The following is a 15751-nucleotide window of genomic DNA, read 5'->3' as shown; positions in this document are numbered from 1 at the left end:
GAATATAGTTCCCTGCGCTGCCCAGTAGGCCCTGGTTGTTTATTCTGTACATAGGAGTTTGTATCAGCCAATCCCAAACTCCCAATTTATCCCTCCCTCTATGGGGGATGTATTTTGAGTAGACATTGTTTATCAAAATAAGGAGCAGAATTTAGGGAAGACAGTACGCTTAAGGACTTACTAAGGCCAAAAAAAAAATTTCTGTATTTTTCTCCCAACCACAAACTTGGGTGAAAAATAGAATGTTAGGCTGATAAGTAGCAACAATTTCTTGTTTAAAAGTCCTTGTAATAATGACTTGGCTATTAATTGAAGTGCAATGTTGACAACCTTTGGCAGCTCACCTTTGGAACATATTTTCTGTTTGCTTTGGTCCTTGGAAGTGGTGGAGGCGTTGAATTTATAACCCTTCTCACTAACACTTCACCGAGTGACTCATGCCCAGGGGTTGGGTCACACCCACCGTGTTCATTAAATCCGGAGACAGTCCTCATCTCCGTGGCTTTGGGGGTTGCATGCTGCCATAGTGAGGTGAATGGAAGACTCTGTAGATAATTACTATTTTTTTTTTAATTTGAAACAAGAAGTTATAAAATAAAAGGGACTTGCGAAGTTCGTTTTTGCCCCACAGGGAGGAGCTGGCTCAGAACCTGGCTCACCTGATGCTGCTGATGACTCACCTCCGGAAGGGCGTCTCATTCCGGAAAGTGAATCACGTAATAACAGTAAGTTACACATGGAACAGGGTGAGAGGGCTCCCCGGTGCTGTGGATAAGCGATGTTTTACCACCCTTTCTGTCTGTAATTCCTCAGATGTGTCAGTTAGGTCACCGGAGAGAGCTGCCCCTTTCTGATGAGGACGTGGTCACCATGTTAATTACTCTTCCCTTAATTGCATCATTTTGAAGATCAAGCTCTTGATTTCCCAGGCTTTGAATTAAAGAAAAATTCAATTTCAGGTCGGCCTTAGGGGCTGCAGTGCTATGACACGATTTCTATTGAGAAATATAGACATAACACCATACAGGTGACATTAGTATTTCCATGGCTTTGTTTGCAGGTGATGTGTGTGTTACGTGTTGATGTCTGTAATGCCACCAGACCCAGCTCTGTTAGTCCTGCTTTGAGTTGTGATCCATTGATAGCTACGCATTTTTAGTGTCTTACTGGTCTCACTTAGGACAAAAGTTCTAGAATTTCAGTGTTAGTCCACAGCACTGTAAGGTCGCTGGGGACAGAACTGAGCTTTTCGGATCAACCAACCTACTAGCCGGCATGCAATGTTCTACATGACAGAATTAAACAGATATACTCCTTAAATATTCTTTACTGTATTTCTGTGTTCTGCAGACTTTTTTGGGGGTAAGGCACTGATATTAATGAACAATTTTACTTATATATTTTATTTTATTTACATCTAAAATTATTTAAATGCACTGTGGTATTACTTTGTAATGCACATCATAAAACATATACAAAATTATGATTTTTAAAAAGGATGAGGTAAACAAATAACTACAAATTGAAGCTCTGATCGTTTCTTCTTGACTGCCCTGAGATATACGCTCTGTACTTGGACTCCTCTGCAGAGATTCACAGACTCACAGGGAGATCTACCTTTCATATAGCTATGTAAATAAAAACAAAAACCAACATCATCATTCTGGAAGGAACTTCTCAGAGTCTGCTTTTCCAACTTCTTGTTTTTTAGGCACAATTACGAGATTATTTCTAAGGTGAAAACTAGTAGTTCTCAAAGTTCTAAATTCTGAAAGAACTTGCTCAGTCATGTGTGGGAGTCGAGTTATCCCCAATAATTGGAAAAACCTATAAGTGGGTGATGTCACTCTGTGGTTCGTGCCTCTCTGAGGTCCTCCTGTCTCCATGGAATCAGAATTCACTTGAGAGATGGTGGTGCCCAGGGCCTGGGGAAAGTGTCGCTCTGACCAGGGTCCCTGTTCTGTGGCCTGAGTCACATGCACACAAAACCACGGGGTGGTTAGGGACACGTGTAAGACCAACGTTGGAACCTACTCACAGGAATCACTTCATTTGATTCATCTCTAGAAGTCCCTAAAAAGCCACTTCTAATTCACAATAGATTGAACAGAAGAGTACTTTCAATTTTTCTTCCATGGTCGTTTGAAACCAACCAGAGAACACCTTGTTCAAATGAGGAAGGGACAGGGCATTTATTTCAATCAACATTGAGAGCCAGAGAAGAAACTCATCAGTGTCTCATACTTCCATTTGCTAATAGTGATGTGTCTGAGCTTCATTACCACGGCTTCTGGTACCCAGACTTGGGGTCCTCTGGGAAAGCCGTCTCTGTGGCCAGATGGCCTCATCCAGCATCTTTCTCTTCTCCAAGGCTGTTCGCGCCACACTCGTCCAGGGAGGATTTTTTCTGATTCCACATTTTTCTTAGTATAGCTCAGAAAATTTCACAGTGTTTTTACAGACGTCATTTCATTGGATCTTCAGTATCCTTCAGAGTAGCTAGAATGTCAGTGTCCCCACTGTATGGATAGAGAAACAGGGTCTCCGAGAGGTTAAATGACTTCTAAAGCGTGTCAGAGCTAGGAGAACACTGGCCTTCTGACCTCTACCCTAGACAAAGGATATGCAAATATATAGCATGTGCGTTTTGTTATAGCGTTAAGCACACCCAGGTGAACTCTAGTGTGTATTTCATTACATCCCAATATGAATGCCTTGGCTGCCTCCTCCCAGCAGGTCTAGTTACCCAAGTGCTAGGAGCTTGACTATAAGGAAATGAAGTGTTAGTGACAGCTTAAGAAGCCCCCTTTTATTTATTTTTTAACTTTTTATTGAAGTATAGTTGACTTACAATGTTGTGCTCCTTTCAAGTGTGCAGGAAAGTGATTCAGTTATACATACATATATATATATATATATATATATTTATATTCTTTTTCAGATTCTTTTCCATTATAGTTTATTACAAGCTATTGAATACAGTTCCCTGTGCTGTACAGTAGGACCTTGTTGTTTATCTGTTGTATATATAGTAGTGTGTATATGTTAGTCCCAGACTTCCAATTTATCCCTCAAAAGAATTTACCCCTTCCCCTTCGGTAACTGTAAGTTTGTTTTCTGTGTCTGTGAGTCTGTTTCTGTTTTATAAACAAGTTCATTTGTATTATTTTTTTAGATTCCACAGATAAGTGAGATCATATGATATTTGTCTCTGTCTGATGTACTTCACTTAGTATGATAATCTCTAGGTCCATCCATGTTGCTGCAAACGGCATTATTTCATTCTTTTTTATGGCTGAGTCTTGTTCCATTGTGTATGTACACCACAACTTCTTTATCTGTTCATCTGCTGATGGACATTTAGGTTGCTCCCATGACTTGGCTATAGTAAATAGTGCTGCTGTGAACATTGGGGTGCAGGTGTCTTCTTAAATTAGCGTTTTCTCTGGATATATGCCCAGGAGTGGGATTGCTGGATCATAGGGTAAGTCTATTTTTAGTTTTTTAAGGAACCTCCATACAGTTCTCCATAGTGGCTGCACTAACTTACATTCCCACCAACAGTGTAGGAGGGTCCCTTTTCTCCACACCCTCTCCGGCATTAATTATTTGTAGACTTCTGAATGATGGCTATTCTGACTGGTGTGAGGTGATACCCCATCATCACTTACATTTGCATAAGAATCCTTGAATTTAGTGTTGCCTCGGAACTGTGTTCTGCAGACCTAGGACGTTTGGATGCAGACCTGACGCCATACTGCTCACCGTGGGCTGTCAGGAAGATAAGGCCACTTAAGGGACCAGCCAGCTAAGTGAGATGTGTCAGTCACTTAAACTCTCTTGGATCATTTCCCTCTGCTTTATCGGGCAGCTTTTATTTGGGGAAAGTGAAGAGTCTTCCCTCTTGCTTCCTAACTCACGATTGCTCTGACTCTGCCTGCTGGGGTATTTGTGTCTGTTTCTTGATGAGCTGATGCTTCTTCTGTGTCCATTCCCAGCTCCGTCTTCCTCTTTCTCTCTCCTTATCTTTCTCTTTGTTTCTCTCTCATTTTCTCTGTCACTTTGATTTTCTATAATCCCATCATCTTCCTAACAGATTACAGATTCTTACAAATGATGAGGGGAAATTTAGAACAGTTTTAAGAATTTTTGGATCATTCTGTGTGTGTGTGTGTGTGTGTGTGTGTGTGTGTGTGTGTGTGTCTGAAATTTATTTGTTTATTGACATGTTGTTTCCTTAATCTCAGTCCCTAAATGGATAACAGATACACACCTGAGTCTTGCTCTGAGTACCTCTCCTTGTACCAGTGCCCCGATGCGTTCCTTCCCAGATAACTCTGCAATTCTACATCAGATATACTTGCATTGATAAGATTAGAATTCTACAAAAATATGCTGTCTTGAAATGTGGCTGCAGAGGAGACCCAGGCCAGCAGGTGTCAGGCTCCCCCAGTGGAGGATCTGAGAATGGCTTCCTCGTGTTTTTTCTTTAAGACAGTTTGCTTTTGTTTTTTTTTTTTTTTTGAATGAACTTTTGAAGAACCAGAGTTAGGCTCTTGTTTGTTTTCAGCAACCTCTGGGCTGGTTTAAAGAGAAAGTAGATGATCTCCAGCCTGTATCACTACACACCCAAAGTGGTATTCTGATTGAGTATCATTCAATAGGGGATACAAGTTTGATTTTTATTTGCAGGTGCTGGATTCATGGTAGGGAGCAGAGCTCCCGCAGCTGTCCATTGGGATCCCTACAGCGGTGTCCCAGTACCTGGCATTTGGAGTTACTGGCTGTCTGCACCAACCACACACCCACACACCCTATTTTCAGATGAGAAAGCTGAGATCTGGAAAAGATTTGTTTAAAGACTCACAGCTGTGAGGAAGAGGACCCAGCATGAGGACTAACATCAAGAGCCGAAGTATCCCTGGGTCTTCAACACGCGTGCATGAGGGGGCCGTTATTCGAATCTAGGACTTGCGGCAATGCCATTGACCTTGGGGGTTCTCTGGAGCCCAGGCACCATTCTCAGGGTCACCACGTTCAGATGGAGGGGGCAAGAGCCACATCAGGCTGGAGGGGGCTGTCAAACCTGCGCTGTTCACAAGTGACGGTCCTCCGTGTAACCCCCATAGCAACGCAGCGAAGTGCCCGCCCGCCCGAAGCCGGGTGATAAGGGTGATGATGCTGCAGGAGGAAGGCAAGCCTTGGGACGGCCTGCTTGGGGAAGGGCTGTCATGCACGGCAGCTCCCAGTGTTGCTCCTCCTCGGGGCCCCCCAGCAGCGCTGCTTGAGAGGGCCCTGGGGAGCCTGCTGTTTACACAGGCGACTGGAAAGCACATCTCCTTGTTGGTCTGTGGCTGGGAACTGACTCACAAGCCAGCATCTCACTGGTTCACTTTTTCTAGCTCCTGAAGGTGTCTGAAGGTGAAGGACGCCCTCCCGTTTGCTGTGGGGTCCCCGAACCTGAGCAAACAGATGCTGGCAGTGGCTTTTACAAAGGAGAACGCCTGCCAGTCTTGCTGATGAAACTAGGCTCAATGAACATGCGGGCAAATTCAAGCCTGGCCTCCCTAACGTTTCCTTTCCCTGTGTTGTCAGTGTTTGGTTGCTAAAAATTTTTTTTGTTTGTTTAAGTAGTTTTTTGTTAAATGGAATGGCTCTAGAAAGCAGAGGGTGCTTGTGCCTTGGATAGAGGCAACGAGGCAGGACCCTGGGGAGGCCAGTGAGTACCAGCTTGGTGGGCGTGGGGTGCGTTGCCTGCTGGCCGGCCGTCGGGGGGCGCGATAAGCAGACAGCCCGCGGCTGCCACGGAGCCCGCAGCTGCCTCGGCTGCAGAGAGATGCTTCGCCCTGTCTCCCTCCGCGCCAGCCGCCCCCTCTGTGCCTGCCCTCCGGAAAGGCACAAAAGCCTAGCCAGCCATCTTCACCCAACCCCGAGCAGCTCGGGTGGGCCCCGCTCCCAGGAGCTCCCGGCTGGGTTGGCCAAGGCTCGTGGGGTCCACCCTGAAGTTCCTTTTTTCCCGTTGCCCGGTGCAGCTCTGTCGCCTGACCTTCGCAGGGGTCGTTCCCCAGTCCGTCTCAGCATCTGATTTGGCGAAACCCAGCCTGCAACCATTCACCTATCTCTTTGACTTGGAAAACTTTACGGCCCCATAAAGTAAATGCCTAAACGTCTTTTGGGATAATTTAATTTTCAATAATATATAAGGAAAGGTTTACCTGTACAAAGTCTCAGAAAGGAAACAAAAAATGGTTTTCTAGTACTAATACCATAAAAATAGTGATTATAAATTGACTCTCAACACAGTCCACTTAACCACCATGGGAGGGAAAGCTTCCTGAATTATTTTTAAAATATTTCTTTCTTTATTTATTTAAGAATAGTCAGTTTACAATGTTGTACTAATTTCTGGTGTACAGCATGGTGATTCAGTTATACATATGTAGATATTTATTCCTTTTCATGTTCTTTTTCATTATAGGTTATTACAGGATATTAAATATGTGTAATACAGTAGGACCTTGTTGTTTATCTATTTTATATGTAGTGGTTAGGATCTGCAAATCCCAAACTCCAATTTATCCCTCCATCTCTCTCTTTCCCCTCGATAACTATAAGTTTGTTTTCTATGTCTGTGAGTCTGTTTCTGTTTTGTAAATAAATTCATTTGTGTCATTTTGTTTTTAGATTCCACATATGAGTGATGTCCTATGGTATTTTTCTTTTTCTTTCTGGCTGACTTCACTTAGAACAATGATCTCCAGGTCCATCCATGTTGCTGCAAATGACATTATTTTATTCTTTTTTATGGTTGAGTATATGTATGTATGTAAGTGTGTATATATATACGTATAGTTCCTGAATCCTTGATTTATAAGATGCCTCATACTTGGAAGGTTTTCACACCCAGTTTTTCATTAATGAATTGCCCTGAATGTTTTCACGTATTTCTAGTTGTGCTTGGCGGCCCCATCAACCTTCCTAGCTAGTCTCAAAATACCAAAGCATTGCCTTGCTCTTGCTGGGGGTGGGGTCAATGTTCCTTCCCTGGTGATTCCTGCAGACATGGGGAGTGGGAAGCAGGGGAGGGAGGAATTGGGTGGGAAGTGTATCTGGAGGACACTGGGCTCCATTCTACTGCCCTAGCAACTTTGTTTCCAGAGTTTGCTGGATCTGTACTTAACCCTTTAATTACCTAATTGGGTAAGTTTGGAATCTAATGGATTGGCTCAGGAGAAGAAAAAGTGCGAAGGAATAAGTTTCCTTGCCCTTGAAGGTGCTGCACGGATCATGAGCAGAGGTCACAAGCAAGTGATTCACAGCAGTGGGAAATTTATTTCTGAGTTGCTCGTATGCTAGATGTACTCATAAAAGTAATATACATCTACAACAAATTGGGTTACAGAGATAGCATGAAATCTGAAGAATTTATAATTTAGAGGGTGCAGAGATATAAAGCAGCAACTGAGCCCAAGTCAGATTTAGAACTGGTTTTAATATGATACTGAGGGGTGATATCCGGGCTCATGCAGGGGCTGGATTGTGTGTGTGTGTGTTAGGGCTAAGATAACATCTTGTTCTTATCTGTATTTCAGGAAGCATTCTTATTAGAACCATATCCTAGAAGAAAGCAAGTTATATTAAAAAGATTGAAGCATGAGTCAGTTTTCAGTATTGCAGAGTGATGAGAAACCAAATATACGAATCTTGGAAAATTTAGTGAGCATAAACAGTTAAAAAAAAAACAGATGACTGGGAAAAGTCAGTTTTTATTTCTGGGATTAAACAATTCTGCTAATAATATATGGGATATTGCGGTCATGGAAATGTGGTTTAGGGTTCACTCAGTAAGTTGTTAAAGCTATTTTGCTTGCTCTACTATGGTTCTCTTATAAAAATTCCAACTAAATAAAAGGAAAAAAAAAAGCTGCAAGCTTCCTACAACATGGAAATGCCCCCTTTCCTCAGTGATGATTGAAAACGTTCAAAAATATTTTTCTCACAGTGCCGCGGATGGAATAGCGTCAGAAATATGCATTTTAAATTCGGACACGTTTCCGGTGTGTTTAACCCCAAAAGCAGTATGTTTAGACTGAGTGGTGCTGCTCAGGTCTTTTCAATTTGGCAGTGCTGACATTTCCTCAGTTTATCATTTGGTTATCAAAGCATCTCCTGAACAAAGCAGACTGGCTTCAAAATGAGCGGCTCCCACCACGCGTTGACTGGCTTCTTTGCCGGGTCCATACGGTGGAAATCAGAGGACACTTCGTCCCAGCTGGCCTGTCCACAACAAGTGCCTTTCCTCCTTTTATCATTTTTACTCTCTGACCTTTTAAAGCGTTTTAGGTGGGCACCCTTCCGGTTTCTTCCTTTTTTCTGCCATTAGGGGTCCTCTCTGCTGGTCTTTGCTCCCATCATTTCTGGGTTTTATTTGCTTTTTTGTGTGAAGGTTTCTTCTTCTTCATCTTTTTTTAATCTACTGGAAAGCCTTCTTACACTGCTCACTTAAAAGTGCTCGTGGCGCTTCTTAGAGATCTTGATTGAACTTAATCCACATTTCAAATACCAGTATTTTCTACTTAAAAATAAATGTTCTTGTTCAGTTTCATGGTCTGTAAAAGATAGTAGGGCAGGGAGAAAAAAGACGAAAGTTTGAGCAATTACCAAATCACAGGAAGATGTTCTTGCCGCCTCCCCTGGGGTTTATCCAGGCCAGTTGGGAGTTTTTCATTTCTTTTTCTGCTTTGAGTATCAATGCTCAGAAGTTTTAAATTCCCATAAAAAATGTTCTCATACTGTCATAAAACTTCAATTAAATCTCTTTTAATTTCGCCCCCTAGATCTATCACCCAAGTGTTCAGAGGAGGCATAAAGAAACCGTAATGAGACCTGGGCAGGGGGAGAGTATAGCTCAGTGGTAGCATGCACAAGGTCCTGGGTTCAATCCCCAGGGCCTCCTCAAAAAATAAATGAATAAGTATATCCAACTACCTACCCCTTCCCAAACAAAACAAATTAAAAAAAAAAGAAATTAAAAAAAGAAAAGAAAGCAACAGTAATGAGATGCCAGTCCTCTGTATTGGCATCGCCTTGACAGGGTTTGTGAGGTATTTGTGTCTCTTTATAGCAGTAAAATATCAGAAAGACAGTATCACCCGAGAGCCTAAAGGAGCAACATTATTCTGGGCTTAACAGTCAACGATTTGAGCCTTAAGAACAAAACTCAACTTATGTATGTACCACTTGGAAAGGTGAATCCTTACTAGTGAACAGGGTCCTCTGAGGTCTGCATGAAGGGTTCCACCTGCTTCAGACTCACAGACATGCCCTTCCCCTCTGCCTCGGTCAGCGGGGTAAATCCTCATTTCAGTAACCTAGATCTCACCACCTCAGATCGTCTGACCTTATCTGCTAATTTAAGTGAACGTTCAAAACTCTTCCTTCTGTTCATTTTGCCTGCCTTTCGGTGGGCCTACTGAGAGATCAACGTTTTTAATATATACATGTTTACTTCACCATACAGAAACTACCTCCTTTCCCCTTTACATGGCCTGAAATTCACTGGTAAGTTATCAAACTCTTCTTGAAGAACTTCATAACATATGCACGTATGCACACACAATACACACACAACCATGTATAATAATGTAGAGTGTTTTGTTTCATCTGGAGTATATTAGAATAAGTTTCACATATCATGGCCCATTAACCTTAAATAGGTTGATATTTTTTATGGTTAAGGATACTCTCTTACAGAACCACAAGGCAACTGTCAACTTAGGTAATCTCTGCTTGCATGTTGTTTATGAATAAAGCTTGTACAGTGTACTACAAGATGGTAAAATCTCAGTGTGCGGGGATGTCCTTCAGGGTGACCTTATGGTGTTACAGCAACCTGAATCCCGTGGAGAGACCAAGCGACACTCGGAGGGTTGGAGAACTCAGGTTTATCGCACCGGTGGGCCCCGAGGAGTTAACACTCCAAGTTCTGGACCCCGACTGCAGGTTTATACAGGCTTTTATAGGGTTTTAAGTTTTGATTAAGTTTGTACCATATGCAAATGAGGTGTTAGAAATGGACCAACTGGGAGTGAGCTTTTGGGAACTGATGGAATTTTAGGGGTAAGTTTCATTTTCCTAGAAGCAAGCCATTTTACAGAAGCGCAAAAGTGGGAAGGCAGTGGCCCTGCCTGGGAGGTCTTACTGGTCTTACAAAAACCTTTGTGGGTTTTGCCCCTTCAGTGGTTCCCACTCTTTGCAGTTTTCTGTTAACCTGGCATTCTAGGTAGGGGTGGGGAGTTTTGCCTCTTTACTCTGAGTCATAGCAGAGATGATAGCTAAACCTGGAGAGGCTTGTTGGCAGGGATTTAAATATCTGCCTTCTGGCTTTTTCTCACCTGTATTTCGTAACAAAAAACTCACGAGGATTTTGCTTTAGGAAGATTTGCCTACCAAACGATGCTTGCAAATAACACATTCATCACTTAGCATTTGGGGTTTTGATTAAGCCATTATGCAAGTAATTTCACTTTAGTGGCTGTTAAAGAGTCTGTTTTGACAGGAAAAAGATGTTTTGGCTTCGAGTACCTTGAGGTTTCTCTGCAGTTTATCAGAATCTATGCAGATTGTAAAGTGGCCTTTTAATCTACAGGGAAACCCTGGTGATCCCACACTTACTACGTCGTAGGCTGTGCAAAATAACGCATGCGTCAAAATTGCCAATAAAACCTCAAGGTCAGACTGACATTCTTGAAGTGTGCAACACTTTTATTTACTTTCTGTCCCCAGATGGATACACTGTCTCCTTTTTTTCCCATTCTATTGCCTAAGACATTTGCCCTGTTGTTTTATTCATGCCTTAGTCACATCTTTGTGGGTAAATTACATATATTTGATTACTCATCTTCCAGGGTGATTCCTGGCATTCAACTCTTTTTTGGGGGGGGGGCCTCCTTCCTTTTGAAATCCCTACATTTCATTTGTCAACAGCCTCTGATTATCTCAAGGATACCTGGATTATCCTGACTCATCCTTGTACTTGGGATGAGGACCCTCACGTGGGATCTCTAGTCCCAAGGAATTTCAAGACGGACGATGGAGTAGGGGGTGGTGTTCCCCCCTATTCACACTGTGATTAACCCTTTTTACTCATCTTATGATTCTCCTAGAATATTTTTGCCGCTTCTGTTTTTCTAATGTACTAGAGTCACACTGCCTTAGTCATAGCTGAACAAGTTGTTAGACACTGTTCGAAACAGAACAAAGAAAATCCGACTCCATCTAGATTGTCTTTCATTTGCAAAGATTATTTGAAATTTGACTTAAAAATCATGTAGTTTGAAATGAACCAATCTAAATAAAATGAAGTGTTGGCGTATTAAAAATGTCCTACTTTTCAAGTGTATTTAAAAACAATTTTTTTTTTAAATGGAGGTACTGGGGATTGAACCCAGGACTTCACACAGGCTGACATGTGCTCTACCACTGAGCTGTACCTTCCCCTCTCAAGTGTACTTTATTTTAAGTATATTTTGTAATATCTCCATAGTCAATGACCATAAAGTAGCCATATTCATGTTTTCATTCATTATATTTTGCTGGGAAAAAAGTGGTTAAAGTAATTGTGTAGAATTTCATCTTATTCTTTTGTGTCCTGTGTAACTAATTCTTTGCTTTATGTACAAATGACATACATCCTAAAGACTGTTCATTTTCTACTGGGACAAAATACTTTTTCAGTTTTGCGGTTGACTCTGGATGAACATGCATTTCTTTGTATGGTGAGAGAGCAAGTAATAATAATTTAATTCATTATGTGTTGTCTTTTCCTCTAAGGTGTTTTCCTGAAGGATAATTTCCTCTAAGGTTAATTCACGTGTGGAATCGTATCTTTTATTTATCCTCAGCAGAACTGGTCTCTCCTCCCACAGGAGTGCTGTATCCTTGAGTAAATGCTGCTATTCTTTAAAGTACTTCAGCTTAGAATTAAAAAACAACAACAACAACTACATTTTCCTCTAATAAAATGTCCAGACATTGTTAGATGGCAGAGTTGGCTCAATGATGCAGTGATGTCAGGTCTAACATCTCTGCAATTCTCTTAGCCTTTTCCTTACAGCCCAAGAAGGCTGCCATCAATCCAGCCATCATATCTACCATCAAGGCAGGAAGAAGAGGAAAGGACCTGCCTTAAGCTAATAATTTAATTTAAGAAATAGACACAGGACGATTTGTAACCCCAAAATAGAAATGTTGCACCTTTTCTATTTAGAATAATATTTTAATTTGCAAATTAGTTATCTAGAAGGCTATAAAATATTTTACTCACATTATTATTTAGTGTATATTCATTTAAGAAATACCACATACCAACTATAATGCCAGACAGTATTTTAAAAGCTGAGATTATAAACTAACAAAACAGAGAGTTTTGCCTTCAAGAAACTTTGGGATGCATCCAGAAGAAGTGCAGGAAAACACAAACACAGTCCTATGTGATGGAAAAGCCACAGAGCCCAGCCCTGCCTAGGGCAGGCCTGGAGTGTGGGATTGCTCACTGACCCCTGAAACAGGTGAGCCGTGGCTTGGGATCTGGGGTGTGACGATAAGGTAACCAGTAAAAGTGAGGGGAGAATATGGGGAGAGTCCAGGCATCAGAACCACCACGTGCCAAGCCGGGAAGAGATGGAGGGCAGGGTTTACTCAAGAACCGTAAGTCGTTCTCTGTCCGATCACAGGCATGACGGATGGAAATTCAGGGAAGCATTTTTTTCAGGACCTTGGTCTTCATTCCTGCCCTTTGGTAATTATGCTATCGTCTTTTACTTTCTCTTGATTCTCATTCCTGAGAAGTTAGTTTTGGTTCTACTCTCCTGGGGTCCCTGGGCTACCAAGCCAAATCTTACAGCAGCCAGAGCCTGGATCTGAATAAAGTCAGACTAGTCACCATAGCCTTTGTTTCCTGCTGTTTCATAGCGTGCACACTTTGCTAATTCAAAGTTGGATAGTTCCTGAAGGCATTTATATGTACTGCCTCGAGTACAGTAAATGAAGGTTTCATACAGAGAGTTAATGTCCTGTGTGTGTATATGTATATATATATGGATGGACATATGTGCATATGTACACATATGTCTCTTTTTGAGGAGGCATCACTTGATTAATTTGCACACTGGTAGCAATTCTTGTCAAGGCACAGTGACATAATTCTTTCCATTGACACAAACTTATCACATTTCAGCGAGTTGACCTTGGCTCCCAGACTGCTTGAGTGAACCACCACGAAACCCTTCTAGATTATGAAACTTGTTTCTTATTCTCCTGTACAATTTTTGGGCCTTGCAGAATGATTGTCTGATGGATATCAGAGTCTAAAAAAACTCCCTCAGCAGGTTAGGACAAAAAGAGCAAAAGAAAACCATGAGTCTTCAGGCATGATCTCTAGTTGGTTTTGCTAACCCATCTAACCTCCTTGGCCCATAGGGACTATCTCTAATGTCATCAGCTCTGTCTATGTGATGACTTATCACTGACCTTCAAGTGGAGCCGTGTATGTCACCAGCGTGCAGTCACTACTGAGAACTGCAGAGGAAAGGGGCCTTGTTTATTATCGTGAAGAGTCTTGGGGTCTTGACAAAAGGTTTTATCCAGAAGTGCTACTGGTCTAAGAAAACTGTGCAACTTTAAACCTCTAACTTCTCATGAAAAAAGCATGCCTTGAAAGACAGTATGAAGGTTCCTTAAAAACTAAAAATAGAGTTACCATATGATCCAGCAATCCCACTCCTGGGCATATATCCCGAGAAAACTCTAATTCAAAAAGACACATGCACCCCAGTGTTCACAGCAGCACTATTTACAACAGTCAATACCTGGAAACAACCTAAATGGCCATCAACAGATGACTGGATAAAGATGTGGTACACACACACACACACACACACACACACACACACCTTGATATGGAATACTACTCAGCCATAACAAAGAATAAAATAATACCATTTCCAGCAACATAGATGGACCTGGAGATTATCATACTAAGTAAGGTAAGTCAGACAGAGAAAGAAAAATATCATGTTATCACTTTAATGTGGAATCTAAAAAATAATACAAATGAACTTGTTTACAAAATACAAACAGACTTATAGACATAGAAAGCAAATGTATGGTTACAAGGGGAAGAGGGTGAGAAGAGATAAATTGGGAGTTCGGGATTTGCAGATACAAACTATTATACATAAAACAGATAAACAATAAAGTCCCACTGTACAGGACAGGGAACTATATTCAATATCTTTTAATAGCCTATAATGAAAAAGAATATAAAAAGGAATATATACATGTATATATAACTGGATCACTATACTGTACACCAGAAATTAACACAACATTGTAAACTTATACTTGAATAAAAAAAAAAAAAAGGATGCCAGGGCGTGGGACCCTATGTGTGCTTCAGGGGCTGTGGCCAGTAGACAATCTGGTAGTAGCCTAAGGTATGAAGACTTTCTGCATTACGTTTTGCTCAGAGGGTGGGTGCAATTTATTGACGATATGACTATGGCAGAATTAGATTTCTGTAACAGAAAGAAAAGAAACATTATTTTGTCTAGTTCACTTGTTTTAACGAACAAGTAGGTCCTTAGAGGGACCAAGTGACAAATTAGTATCAGAGACAAGAATATTAAGTGAAGTAAGTCAGACAGAGAAAGACAAATATATGATGTTGTCGCTTGTTCCAAACAAATGATAGCGCCCCCATCGGCCGTGTGACACACCCCTCCCCGCCCAGGTGGACATGTGGGTCCTCACGCCTGATGGCTCTCGAGAAGAGAGGCTATGATGGATCTGAATTCTTCAATTAGGCTCATGAATACTCTGTTATGTTACTCTGATCTGAAATTCATCTGCAAGGAGTGGAGGAGAATGAAGGTCAATTTACCATGATTGAAGAAGAGGAAAATGGGAGAGAAGACATTTTTCCAATGTTCTGAAATCTTGAGAAAAGCTGGCGGGCAGTATCCTCTTCAAGGCTGTTCACATCCCCCTTCTTCCTTCCTGATTTGGTGGTTACGTCGTGCCCCCAAAAGGCACGGCATCAATCATCCAGCGAATAGGGCACCAATTAATTTGCGGACACGAAGAGTGACATGCAGTCGGCTAATGCGACGCTAACGAGTTTATGCTTTTCACAAAATAGACCAATTTTGAGTTTTATCAACCTTGGCAGTTGAAATTAAAATGGAAATAGCAACTTTCTTTTTTTTTGTTCTCCCTACAAAGGAACTAATTATTTTTCTCTGGGTAATGATAATTAACAACACTCCTCGCACGTTCCAGATCGGAGCACAGCTGGTACTCGAATAATCACCGAGGCTTGGCTGTATGTGGGGACATTAAACCCCTGTCTAACTTGGGAAGTGCATACACTGTACATGACTGCCTCCGTGTATTAATTCTAAATTATGCCGCAATGAACTTCTCAAATTGGGAGCAACATTTTAATTAATCAATTGTAGTCAGAGAGAGAGAGATGGGGAGAGCGTTACCATGACAGTCTTCTATTGAGCGTAGCTTTTGTGGGTGCTTGGCAGGCCTGGGCTTTGGGGGCCACTCCTTAGATTTCCCTGTGGTGCAGATCTGGACCAGAGCCAGCCAAAGGACCCACTGGGTGAGCACCACCAGGGTTTCCAGAGCTCTGCAGGGCAGCCCTGAGGAGAAGGCAGTGGTCCTTCTCTGTGTCTACTGCCAT

At 41.8% G+C, this 15751-nt stretch overlaps 1 long non-coding RNA gene across 1 annotated transcript; it reads left to right on the top strand.

Annotated features, from left to right (window-relative positions):
* Positions 1 to 508: 508 nt before the first annotated feature.
* On the top strand, positions 509 to 6692 carry LOC140687574 (uncharacterized). Its single transcript, XR_012061959.1, has 2 exons — positions 509 to 725; positions 4693 to 6692. It is a non-coding gene; the product is annotated as an uncharacterized lncRNA (long non-coding RNA).
* The last annotated feature ends 9059 nt before the right edge of the window (positions 6693 to 15751 follow it).

The sequence above is a fragment of the Vicugna pacos genome, chromosome 20 (assembly GCF_048564905.1).
Source record: "Vicugna pacos chromosome 20, VicPac4, whole genome shotgun sequence".
In the NCBI taxonomy this organism is placed as follows: Eukaryota; Metazoa; Chordata; class Mammalia; order Artiodactyla; family Camelidae; genus Vicugna; species Vicugna pacos.
Note: the sequence above shows the minus strand (reverse complement) of the source record. Positions and strands in the feature narration are given on the sequence as shown.